This window comes from Acinonyx jubatus, chromosome F2 (genome assembly GCF_027475565.1).
Source record: "Acinonyx jubatus isolate Ajub_Pintada_27869175 chromosome F2, VMU_Ajub_asm_v1.0, whole genome shotgun sequence".
NCBI lineage: Eukaryota > Metazoa > Chordata > Mammalia > Carnivora > Felidae > Acinonyx > Acinonyx jubatus.
In genome coordinates, this window is record NC_069394.1 from 59,008,567 (window position 1) to 59,022,282 (window position 13,716).

General features: G+C 39.7%; 1 long non-coding RNA gene across 1 annotated transcript; it reads right to left on the reverse strand.

Moving 5' to 3' along the window:
- Positions 1-2,774: 2,774 nt before the first annotated feature.
- On the reverse strand, positions 2,775-10,333 carry LOC113600686 (uncharacterized). The gene is made up of 3 exons (XR_003421810.2): positions 9,035-10,333; positions 8,238-8,397; positions 2,775-3,262 (listed from the first exon to the last, which is right to left on the reverse strand). It is a non-coding gene; the product is annotated as an uncharacterized LOC113600686 (long non-coding RNA).
- Positions 10,334-13,716: the final 3,383 nt, after the last annotated feature.

A 13,716-nucleotide genomic window follows, 5' to 3' on the forward strand; every position in this document is an offset into this window, starting at 1 on the left:
AAAGACACTTCCTGTGAGACAGGAGTGAAAGAGAAAAGGAAGGACAAACATGCAAAAAGTTGAAGAAATTGAAACATCTAAACTTAGGAAGTCTTAATCTTTTCAGAATAATAGGTATCTTTGTATCAAGAGAAGGTATACCAGATATATTGTTTGACTTCCAACTTTTATCCTTCTCTGAGCCTGGGAGGCTGAATTTATGAGCTAATTCAGTAAGACCCTTGCCTCCAAATCAGAATAGGACTCACCAGTGGGAGACTTTGACAGATCAGAGCATGGAGGAGATTGAGGTTGAGTATTCTTCCCACAGCTCCTTCCCTATCAGGTACCACAGGTTGACTATGTACTTGCATCCAAGACCACAGATGCTGGCAGGTCAGGTTTCCATGTAACTACCTTCCTGATATTCTAGTAACCATCTCTTTCTGTTGTGTCTTCAGGACTAAGGTGGTAATAGCCCCCAGCTGTCAGTATGGCCGGGATACTACACTATCGTCCATTGACTTCCTTAAATCCTGTACATATCTTTGTAAATAATCTTCTTTTTAAACTCTCCTCAAATTAGTCGATTTCAGAATGCCATCTGTTTCCTGCTGGGGCCCCCAGTGATTTTGACTTACAGAATGGGATGTGGGTCAGGCTGGAGGAGAATGGAAAGTTTTGACAAGGTCAAAACGAAGACCGTTATAGGCGTTTACTAGGCAAGCCCGTGAATGCACCACACACATGCACTCATCCTTCCTCGTCTTTGGGAACAGAAAATATTTAAGAAACTGATGATTTATTGGACTGAAACCACCAATCAATAAATTTAATTTTTATCATTAGTAATCAATAATTACATATTATTATAATTATATTATCGCATTATTGACCACCAAATGATCAATATTTTTCACTCTGCGCCTACGAAAGTTAGCTATGATTATACACGTGTTTTTTTCTTTTCTGTAACTAGATAATCTCTAAATTCCTTTATGACTTCAGAAATCTGTGATGATAGGATTACAATATTAAACCCAGAAATAAAAACAGGGAAGATGGAAAGGTAGAAACAGCAAGGACGAGCCGAGAGCACATTCCTTGTGTATGTACCTCTGTACTTTCTCCATGAATCTTTACTAACAGCAGCCCTGAATAGTAGCTCTTTTCTAAATGTTGATGGCACAAATCCTGTATCACAAAATCCAGCATTCCGTTACAGGTTTTATGCCACCCTCTTACCTCTAAACATGGCCCAGACATCAGTTTACCCTTGCCTTTATGCCTCCCGAGCAGCCACAGGCTCATCAAGAGTAGGGACGACACAATGTATTCCTCTGTCAAGTGCTGCCCAACACTTTTTTTTCCAGATATTCAATATATGTTTACTGAATTGAAATGGTAAACACAAGATGACTGATTTCCATGTATCAGGATGGGATACTAAACCTTCACCACATACTTTTATTTTCATTTGTGTTTGTTTTTGTGGATGTGTTTTCGTAAGAGGAAAAAGGTAGATCGCATTCTGGGGCAGGAGTTAATTTTCTCCCAACTTGTAAATATTTATATTTACAGAACTGCTCTATTAGTTAGGATAAGCTAGGATGTGGTTACAAACAAACCCCAAATTTCAGTTGCTTAACATAACGTCCATTGCCCACGTAACACAAATTTATCCCCTCTCAGTTCTGGAAGTCAGAAGTCTGGTGAGCTTAACTGCTTCCTTGCTCTGGTCTCACAAGGCTACAACTGAGTTGTCAGCCAGCCTGTTCTCTCACCTGTAATTTCTAGGAGGCATTCCAAGCTTATCCAGGTCCCTGTTTCCTTTCTGTCAGCCAGTGTTACTTTTCAGCTTCTAGGGGCCTCCCTCCAGTTCTTATACATGATTATATGGCCCCATACCTCTCAGGATCAAAAAGGCAGTAGCACTAACCTTTCTCAGGCTTGGGAACTTTCTGACTTCTCATTCTTCTGTATCTCTCTGCCTCCAGCCAGAGAAAGTCCTTTGCTTTAAAGGGCCCATGTAATTAGTTTGGAGCCTCATCAACAATCCAGGGTAATTTCCCCAATTTTCAAGTCTGACACCTTGATTATACCTGGAAAGTCCTTTTTGCCGCACAATGTAACTTCATGGGCTTCATGGGCTCCAGGGATTAAGCTGTAGACATCTTGGCCGGGGCGGGGGGGGGGGGGTCATCTGCCTACAATACATGGTTTTATATTTGTGCCACACGCTATCCTGGATGCTTTACATACATCAACTGATTTTTTTAAAAATCTGATGATTTGGTACTTTTAATATCATAACTTTTTTTTTACAGGTGGGGACCAAAGCAAAAGAGGTGAAATAAGCTGACAAAAGTCACCCAGCTTGTAAGTGGCACTGCGGAACTTCAAACCCAGGGACTCTGGCTCCCACACCTGTGCTCTTTACTGGTACGCCACACTCCCTCTATAGGACTGCTTCTGCAGCCCAGTCAGAGGGCTACATGGATGGGGCACATTGCCAAAATCATCCCAGGCCCAGCCAATATAAATTCTTTACTGTTTTTTTTTTAATATATATTCAACAAAACTACACGTTCCCTTCAATTCTTCTTAATAGTTGTTTAACTAAACCCACATCAACCTTATATTTGCAAATAACCAACTTGCCCACAAAGGCATTTATTAAAAATCAAAGTCAATCATTTACTTAAATAAAAAAGCAATTTCCTAAGAAATGTATTTCAGTGTGTTGATTATAAAAAGATTATGAAGTTTGGCTAAAAAAAAAAAACAAACTCTCTCTCTCTCTACACACACACACACACACACACACACCCAAAAGTTAAGGAATCTGTTTCCAGTGTCCAAGACTTACATATAGTGAAAAGAGATTACCAGATGACTTTTCAGTGGAATACTAGCCTAGTTGTTTTAGCTATCTATTACTGAGTAACAATGACCCCAAACCTTAGCAGTCTTAAAATACATTATATATATTTATTTTTTCTACAGGTCATAAATCCAGGAGAAGCTCAGGTGGGTGGTTCTAGCTCAGAGTCTCTCATGAGGTTGCAGTCGAGAGGACAGCCTGGTCTTCCGTTATCAGAAGGCTTGGCCAGAGCCAAAGGAGCATTTTCCAAGATGGCTCATGCATGACACTGCTGTAGGAGGCCTCCGTTCCTCACCACCTAGGCCTCTCCATAGAGCTGCTCGAGCGTCCTTACAACACAGTAACTGGCGTCTCTGTATGATTAAAGTTGGTCTACAACTTGCTATTACTGTAAACTGACTGAAAAGTCGAAAGGGGATATAGAACCATTACCACCATTACTTTTTAAAAGCTACTACGATTTATCAAAAAGAATTTAAGGGACCTAGGGGAATTCACCACTAACAAGTGCCAAAAACACATCAAAATCCTATCCATCTGATATCAAAGACTATGTTCATTCCTCTACCTGACACTGCCTTACAGAATTATCATTCTGAGCTGTTTTCACTATTGCTAATAACATTTCCTAGCTGTTCTTTGTGAATATTTCTGAATCTTGTGATTTTCATCTTATATAAGCTCAGTATATGAAAATCTGAGTTTTTCCTAAAAAATAAATGGTGTAATAAGATTTTGAGATTCTTCATTTTTCAAAAGGTCTAACAAGATTTGTTTCCTTTCAAAAGAAAGTTTTTTGGGCTCATTTAAAATGTGATGTAACTTATGAAAAATTAATATACAGAGAACATAAGCAAAGACAAAGTAGAAAGGATAGGGTGCTGAAGGAAGAACGAATAATCTAATTTGGCTGGAATATAATGTATATGTCAGGAAGTGTGAGAGATAAACCTGGAAAGGTAATTTATTATAATTATTTATATATAATATCACATGTGACTGTGCCTTATTAGGCGACATCTGCTTAGTCTCAGAAGTATCTAATCAAAAGCACAGATACAAATCTAATTAAGAAGGTATTGATGTGTAACGTAGAATTTTCAAAAATGACTTTGCTATAACTTAGATATTGTAAAGGACACATATCTTAATTGTATAGCTAAAAAGATTTTATGCGTTTACTCCCGCAGATCAAAATACAGAACAATTTCAACACCCCAAAAGGCTTCTTCATACACTCTAGTTAAAACTCACCCCCCACCCCAAAAAAGAAACTCAATATTCTGACTTGTATCACCACAGATTAGATTTCTTGTTTGTTCTTTTTTTTTAATAATTTTTTTAATGTTTATTTAGAGAGACAGAGCAGGAGAGGGGGAGGGGCAGAGAGAGAGGGAGACACAGAATCCGAAGCAGGTTCCAGGCTATGAGCTGTCAGTACAGAGCCCCACGCAGGGCTCGAACCCTGAGATCATAACCTGAGCCAAAGTCGGATGCTTAACCAACTGAGGCACCCTTGTATGCTCTTGAAGTTCATATAATTTGTGTGTCTTCTTTCACTTGCTTTTATGTCTGTGAGATTTACCTATGTTGTTACAAGCAGCAGTTTTTTTTTTTAAGTTTATTTATTTTGAAAGAGAGCATGAGTGGGGGAGGGGAAGAGAGAGAAAGAGACGAAGGGAGGGAGGGAGAGAAAACCCCAAGCAGGCTCCACACTGTCAGCACAGAGCCCAATGCGAGGCTTGAACTCACAAACCAAGAGACGATGACCTGAACCAAAACCAAGAGTCAGACGTTTAACCAACTGAGGCATCCAGGCGCCCCAGCAGCTGTAGTGTTTTACTGCTGTGAGGTTCTCCAATGTATGGATATGTATTTGCAATACTAATACAGTTAACACCTCCATTCAGCTGTTGATGAGTATTTGGATTATTTCCAGTTTGGGACCATTATACATTTGCAACGAACATTCTTTCACATGTGTTTTGGTGTGCTGAATGTTTATTCTTGTTGCCTATGTACCCAGGAATAGAATTGCTGGATTATAAATGTTATCTGATTAACTTTAAATGTCTTCTACCGGGGTGCCTGCGTGGCTCAGTCAGTTAAGCGCCCGATTCTTGATTTTGGCTCAGGTCATGATCTCACAGTTTGAGGATTCAAGCCCTACATTGTGCTCTGTGCCGACAGCACAGAGCCTGCTTGAAATTCTCTCTCCCTCTCTCCCCTGCTTGCCCCTCCCCCCACACACTCACACTCTCTCTCTCTCTCAAAATAAATAAAATAAATGAATGAATGAATAAAGTGTTCTACCAATTTATACTCCCACCAGCAATATAAAATTCCGAATGTTCCACAGCTTCCCCCAACGCTTGTTATCATTAGTCTTCTCATTTCAACCATTCTGGTAGAAGTATAGAAGTACCTTGTTCTGTTTTTTGTTGGTTTTTTTTTTTTTTTGTATTTATTTATCTGTTTTTGAGAGAGAGAAAAAGAGAGAGCACAAGCAGGGGAGGGGCAGAGAGGGAGAGAGAGAATCCCAGGCAGGCTCTGCGCTGTCGGCATAGAGTCCAATGTGGGGCTCGAACCCACAAACCATGAGATCATGACCTGAGCCGAAATCAAGAGCCAGACACTTAACCAACAGAGCCAATCAGGCACCCCCTTCACTCTGGTTTTAATTTGCATTTTCCTGATAACGTAGAGCACTTTTTCATGTTTCATGTTGCCATTAAGCTATCCTCTTTTGTGAAGTGTCTGTTCATGGAATGTAGACTTTACCCAAGGTTTTTTGTTTTTTGTTTTTTTTTTTAAAGAAATAAAGGTGTAGGCTTTTATACAACATAAAGTAAGCTCTCCCCCAAAATCCCCCTTAAGTATCTTTCTTTCTTCTCATGGCAGTTGCTTCATTTTTCCCCCCTCTCCTCTGTTTTCACATGAAGATAAAACTACATATAAGATCTTCTCAACTTCTCCCCCACACTTCCACTAAACAAATTCTTCATTCCTGCTCTACAAGATAATAGCTAATCAAACTTTACTCAGCAAAATGCACACTTGGTTCACATCTATTGAGTCATAAACTTGCTGCCTAGGGAACCTCAATACAGCTCATTCATAACAGGTCTTAAATCTACTAGACTATAAACCCCTCCCTTCAAACTCAAGTTATCTTGTTTATAAGTTAATTTACTTAATTTCTATCTGTTCTCAGTGGAAGTTGTTTTGTTCAATGTTGAAACGCAAGTGCCTAGAAAGAGTGCCTAATACATAGTAGGTGCTCAAACGCTTATTAAATAAAATGAAGATTAAAAAGAAAGTACTGATTACATGAAAAGATGCTCAACATCACTAATCATCAGGAAAATGCAAACCAAAGCCACAATGAGATGTCACCTCACACCTCGTAGAATGGTTGCCATCACAAATAACCCATACAGAGAAAGACAGATACCATATGGTTTCACGCTTATGTGGTTCCTGAGAAACTTAACAGAAACCGATGGGGGAGGGGAAGGAAAAAGAAAAAAAAAAAAGAGGTTAGAGTGGAAGAGAGCCAAAGCATAAGAGACTCTTAAAAACTGAGAACAAACTGAGGGCTGATGGGGGGTGGGAGGGAGGGGAGGGGGGGGTGATAGGTATTGAGGAGGGCACCTTTTGGGATGAGCACTGGGTGTTGTATGGAAACCAATTTGACAATAAACTTCATATATTGAAAAATAAAAAAAAATAAAAAAAGAATGGTTGCCATCACAAAGACTAGAAATAACAAGTGCTGGTGAAGATGTGGAGAAAAGGGAACACTTGTGCACTGCTAGTGGATATGCAAACTGGTGCAGCCACTGTGGAAAACAGTATGGAGTTTCCAATAAAGTTAAAAATAGAACTACTGTATGATCTAGCTATTCTACTTCTGGGTAATTACCTAAAGAAAATAAAAAGAGGAATTTGAAAAAATATGCACACCCCTATGCTCATTGCAGCATTATTTACAATAGCTAAGATATGGAAACAACCTAAGAGTACATCAATGGTTAAAGAAGATGTGGTATGTATATTACATGTGGTTTTTTTCAGCCATAAAAAGAAGGAAATCCTGCTGTTTGTAACAACATGGATGGACCTTGAGGGTATTATGCTAAGTGAAATAAGCTAGGCAGAGAAAAACAAATGCCATATGATTTCACTTATATGTGAGAACCTAGACAAAGAAAAAGCTAAGCTCATAGATACAGAGAACAAATTGATACTTTTCAGAGATGGGGGAGGGGGAGCAAAATAGGTGAAGGGAATCAAAAGGTATAAACTTCTCATTATAAAAGAAGTCCTATGGGAATGCAAGCTGGTGCAGCCACTCTGGAAAACAGTATGGAGGTTCCTCAAAAAACTAAAAATAGAACTACCCTATGACCCAGCAATTGCACTACTAGGCATTTATCCACGGGATACAGGGGTGCTGTTTCAAAGGGACACATGCACCCCCATGTTTATAGCAGCACTACCAACAATAGCTAAAGTATGGAAAGAGCCCAGTGTCCCTCGATGAACGAATGGATAAAGAAGATGTGGTATATATATACAATGGGGTATTACTTGGCAATCAAAAAGAATGAAATCTTGCCATTTGCAACCATGTGGATGGAACTGGAGGGTATTATGCTAAGTGAAATTAGAGAAAGACAGAAATCATATGACTTCACTCATAGGAGGACTTTAAGAGACATAACAGATGAACATAAGGAAAGGGAAACAAAAATAATATAAAAACAGGGAGGGGGACAAAATAGAAGAGACTCATAAGTATGGAGAACAAACTGAGGGTTACTGGAGGGGTTGTGGGGGGGTGCTAAATGGGTAAGGGCACTAAGGAAACTACTCCTGAAATCGTTGCACTATATGCTAACTAATTTGGGTATAAATTTTAAAAAATAAAACTTAAGGGGCTCGGTTAAGCATCCGACTTCAGCCAGGTCACGATCTCGCGGTCCGTGAGTTCGAGCCCCGCGTCAGGCTCTGGGCTGATGGCTCAGAGCCTGGAGCCTGTTTCCGATTCTGTGTCTCCCTCTCTCTCTGCCCCTCCCCCGTTCATGCTCTGTCTCTCTGTCCCAAAAATAAATAAACGTTGAAAAAAAATTTTTTTTTTTAAATAAATAAAACTTAAAAAAATGGTAAAATAAAAACCTGTATTATATGCAGATCTAAAATAATGACATTCACAGAAAAAAAAATATACTAAAATCCAATACTTAACAAGAAGAGGAAGGCAAAGAATGGGTACAGTTATTGGAATTTGTGTTTTTCTTTTTTAACTCACCAACCAAAACTAAGGTACTACCCATAGTTTAATGCTATATGGACAGCAAGTTGGACTCACATTAGAATTAGCCAGGTTTTGAACTGACAATCCAAGGACAAAGCAAATCTGGTTGTCTGTCTGAACTCAGCTTTGGTTTCTATGCCAGTTAATTTGCTGTTGACTTTGAAAACTTTAAGTTGTTGCCATCCTCAAACCTTAAGAAATGAGTCATTTGTTTCTGTCAAGTGAATAAGGACAAAATCAGCAGGAAAGGAAATAAAATAAAATAAAAAGTCCTAGGTTGTAATGTACAGACTACAGTGACTATAGGCAATAACGCTACATTACATGTTTAGAAGTTGTTAAGAGTCAGTCTTAAAAGTTCTCAGCACAAGAATTATAACTATGATGATAGATGTTAACTAAACTTACTGTGCTCATTTTGCAAATAGACAAATATTGAATCATTATGTTGTACAGCTAAAATAATGCAATGCCAGTTATACCTCCATAAAAAAATAATAATCCTAAAGCTTCAAGCTTAAAAAAAAAAAAAAGTACTGAGAATATTATTGTATCCTTCCTGACATCCAAACCCCTCTGATAGGAAACCATCCCAATTTCAGACTAAGTATCCACATGTACCCAGTGAAGCCCATATCCTACCAAAGAACCCAATCCCACCCCTCTCAAGGGGAAGTAGGTAGCACTCTGAACCACATAATCCTATCGTCTGGCCATAGCTAATGGTCCTATGTCAGCTAATGGGATTGAGGGCAACACCAACTGAAGAAATCTAAAGAAGAGTGTTTCTTGCTGTTTGAGAGACTTTCTGGAAACCATCTGCTCTCTCCCCACCCTACAATTACCTCCACCTCAGATGTGGACAAGGAGGCAGGTAACTCAGGGGTGGTCAGCAGCTGTCTTGTAATGCCAGCCTTGGAATGAAGAGGACCCAATAGAACATGGAAAAGGCGAAATAGGGGTTCTTTGTGACATCACTGAGCCACTGAACCAGACCACCCCTGAAGCCTGTCCTACTACTTACATAAATCAATAAATCTTCCTTATCATTTAAACCCAGTTTGAGTTGGGTTTGTGTTTCTAAGAACAGAACACACCTGGTATAAGAAGGCAAGGGCATTCACTGTAGGTAAGAGGAACAGCAAGAGCAAAGGTAGAGAGGAATAGAATAGCATGATCCTTAGGGGAGCTATAGGGACTACAGTATCTGAGCATAGAATAGGAGGAAAGCGAGGCACCTGGGTGGCTCAGTCAGTTGAGCATCTGACTTTGGCTCAGGTCAAGATCTCACAGGTTTTGAGTTCAAGCCCTGTGTCAGGCTCTGTGCTGACAGCTCAGAGCCTGGAGCCTGCTTTGGATTCTGTGTCTCCCTCTCTCTCTGCCCCTCCCCTGCTCACACTCTGTCTCTCAAAAAATGAGTAAAGGTTAAAAAAAAGAATTAAAACAAATAAGAATAGGAGGAAAGCAAAGTCAGAATGAGACTGAAGATGTAGACAGGAGTCAGAATAGGAGACTAAATGTGTGCCATGCAACAACACATTGATTTCATCCTATAGGTAGTGGCTTAAAATGAAATTTGAGGGGGCAGAGCTGTTGCCTCAGTTTTTATTTGAGATAGGTCACTAGCAGGTTTGAAATGGGTTAGCTAGGAAAGAAATTGTGAAAATCTGAGCAAAGACAGAGTAGGGAATGTAGATTAGGGAACAGGTGTAAGATTTCAGAAGGTTGAGCCTACCTAGTTAGTTCACCTAATGGATGGGAGTAGGAAAGGAGAGGGAGGGGTCAGGGCTCATGCCCACCTTTCTAGCTTGGATTTCCTGGCTGTCAGTGGCATCATTTACTGAAATGGAGAATACAAACTAATGAGTTCCTCTTTTTGACAGATTGAGTTCCAGGAGTTGTGAAATATGCAAGTGTTGTTTGACAGGTATGATAATGTCCTGCATGGTGCTTTTAGCTTTTTAAAATCAATTGCCGATATTTCATGATTGTATTTTTAGCATAAAAATCCAAATTTACCCCTTCTCTTGAAAAATCAGAAGATCTGACCACATTGAGCCAGTATCCCCACATGGTAAATTTAAATTGTGCATGTGCCCTTCCATTAGCCATTATAACATGCGTTCCATTGTCTTACACCCAGCCTGCTCCAACTGCCCCCACCCCTGCTTAGGGATCTGAACTTTCAGCCCCTCATACTGATGAAACTGATGTCAATGGAGTATCACCCCCTGAAGCAAGTTTCCATCACTCCCATGTACCCCACATTCTAGATACATTTCTAGTGGCATCTAAAGCCCTTCCAGCAGCGAACTCTCTGGTTACCACGTACCACCACCTTCTGTAGTTGGGTTTGCTACTACAGCTCTCTCCCAAAAAGAGTGCCTGGTTTCCAGGTCCCATGGCCAATACCTCTAAGCTCCCATCCAGCATTTCCCCCTTCCTTTGTCTTTTTTTAGTTCTTGTTCCTTCTGATAGCAGAAGGGTAGACCTCTGTCAAGAACAGAAGAGGAAGGGTCACAAATGTATCAGCCTACTCAGGACAAACTGAGCTAGATTGGAGGAAACTAAAGGTTTCCAGGAAACCAGCCTCCCAGGAAACCCAGGGCTGCCACTTTAACGGAAACGGTAATGGAGATGATAACACACTCACATGGTACTCTCCTGTGGCTAAAATTACCCATCCACCAAAATCTCCTCCCTTCCTCCAAAATGACTTCTTCTCCTATCAACTATATTATCAAGTACTTTTTCTTTTTCCTTTCTTCTTCCTTTTTTGCACACTTAGCATCTTCCTTTTTTGCACATCTCAGTCATCTACATGACTAAACTTTACTCAAGACAATAGTTGAACTTGAAAAATCAAGTAATTTGCATCAAGAAGTGAGTAAAATTGAACTCTGCTATGGATTCTGGCATTAGGAAAAGAAGCTTCCTAGCTTAGATGATTAGTAGGAAGTTGTGTACCTTGGGGGCCCTACAGTCAAGTGCATTTCTGAGCAGCCACAGAGCAACTTATTAAGAGGCTATTCTCAGTTATGCCCAGCTTATACCAAAAGGAAAACAGTGGAGTTCTTGGTTGCTGGCATTGTACTGATCCTGGGTTATCTGCACAGGGAAGCCTGGCATGTGCTCTTTGTCTGAAAACAGGCTGTTCTCATTAGCACTAATGTCCACATCCGGCCTGCTCATGAACACTAAGGAAATAGAAGCTCTTCACTTCCTTTGCCTTGAATTATTGCTTCCTCTCTTGGCTTTCAGAATTGTAAATTGAATCTTATACAGGAAAATGTGTCTTCCGCACACTGGCCACATGCATGCTTATATTTAGAACAGCTCCCTCTACTCTTCTCTATACCAATAATATCTTATAGGTCTTATGTATCTTGAAAAGGGCACCGCTAAGAGAATTATTGGTGGTGGTGATGGTACAGGTGCTGTGATTTAGCTTCATTAACAATATTAAAGAAAAAAATGTTGAAATAGTAATAAAATCTAAATCCCACTACCCTTACATGTTTTCATTTTTTATATAGCTTCATTCAGTGTGTCCATATTAAATATATTGTTTTATAATGTTTATATTCTTATCATTTAACATACATTTAAGTACCTAGTGGTGTGTAGTTTGTTGGGTGATTGTGAGTGAGATGACCATCATTCTCACCAAGTCTTAACTAGATGTTTTCATTTATCAATACAACATTAATCTTTACTGGCTACCAGAGCTCATGGATATTTCCTTAAAAAGCAATTGAGAAAAAAAATCTCAGATGTGTTTTTCCACACCACCAAGCAATTAACTCAATCTTCCAAGGGCACGGACCGGGTGTCCTACGAATTTGACTCCGTTCTGACACTATCTACTTGGAGATAGCCACTTCCAATGCAAATCGAAAGTCCAACTTATCTCCTGTGCTTCTGACCCACTGGCTAAAAATCAGAAGTTCCACAACCCACTCTTTGAGTTTAGTTAATCTGCCAGAGCAGCTCGTAGAACTCAGGAAAACCATTTACTTACCAGATTACCGGTTTATGACAAAGGATACAAATGAACAGCAAGAGGTCCCGAACACAGGAACTTCTGTCCAGGTGAAGTTTGGGACCAGCCACGGAGACATGTTCCGGTTTACCAACCCGGAAGCTCTCTGAACTCTGTCCTTTGGGTTTTTAATAGAAGCTTCACTACACAGGTGTGATTGGTTAAATTATTAGCCATTGGCAATTGATTTCACCTGGAGACCCTCTCCCTCTTCAGCGGTCAGGGGGTGGGACTAAACTAGTCACAAGGTTGGTTCCCCTGGCAACCAGCCCCACCCTTAGATGCTTTCCAATAGTCATCTTATTAACGTAATCTCAGGTGTGGTTGAAAGGTGCTTGTTAGGAATATCATGAAACTTTATCACTTAGGAAATTTCAAGGATTTTAGGAGTTCTGCACCAGAAATAGGGACAAAGACCAAATATATATTCCTTATTATAAATCACAGTATCACCCTGAGGTGATATTCTAAGGAGGGCATGTAACCTTTAACTCTTTGCTTCCCGACCCTGTGGAAAGCTCAAACTTGAGAAATAACATCCACGTAGAATTGCATGAATGCCCTAATTCAAGCATTACTTTATATTCTACTCCTCGATCAAGCAAGTCCCTGAAGTTGCTACCGAACTTGGACTTTATTTGACTGAAATCTACTGTGTTAAACTCTTAGTGTACCTCAAGAGACATTGACAGAATTAGTCATATCAAATCTTATAACAAGAAGTATAAATGGAAACATATGAAAATTTGTGTTATCTCAAAAGTCATCAAAGAAATTTAAACAGTGAGATGACTATTTTTGCTTAACAGATTAGCAAAGTGTTTTTTAATGGATAATGAGTACATTACTAGATAACCACAAGTGTTTTGATCTAGGTGGAGCATCAAGCATGAGACAGGAACACAGGATATAGTCAGAGATCCAATATATTCATTCCTGCATTCAACAAATATCTTTTAAGGTCATACTGACGTGGGAAGCAAAGGTAAAAGAAAAAATTAAATTTCTTTACAGTGTACAGCCCACTGACAAGTCCTTGAGACAGGCAGAGTGACCTTCCTCTAGGAACGCAACTGCCTTGGTGTTAGTATTAATACTTAGCCAAAGGCAAAAGACAAAAGCTTAACATTATCCTGACCCCAATGGGATCCTGTAAGCCTCCTTTAAGATACAAAAATTCCTATGGAAACTTCCTTTATCTCTACCCCCCAAGATAAGTGTTAGCAATCATCCTCCAAGCATATAGCCCGTTGATATACATCTCATGGTCTCATAACTAAAGGTTTATTAGACAGTAATAAATGACCTTTTCCTAACAATAGCTAGCCCCCTCAAGGTCCTGGAAACCTTGCTTCCAAAATTCCTTAGAGACTTATGCCATCCCTAACACACTCCCAACTTGAAAGTACATAATCAGTCACCTATCACAACCCCAGTTCAGCTCTTTCTGCCCATGAGTCCTCTCCCTGTACTTTAATAAAACCACGTTTT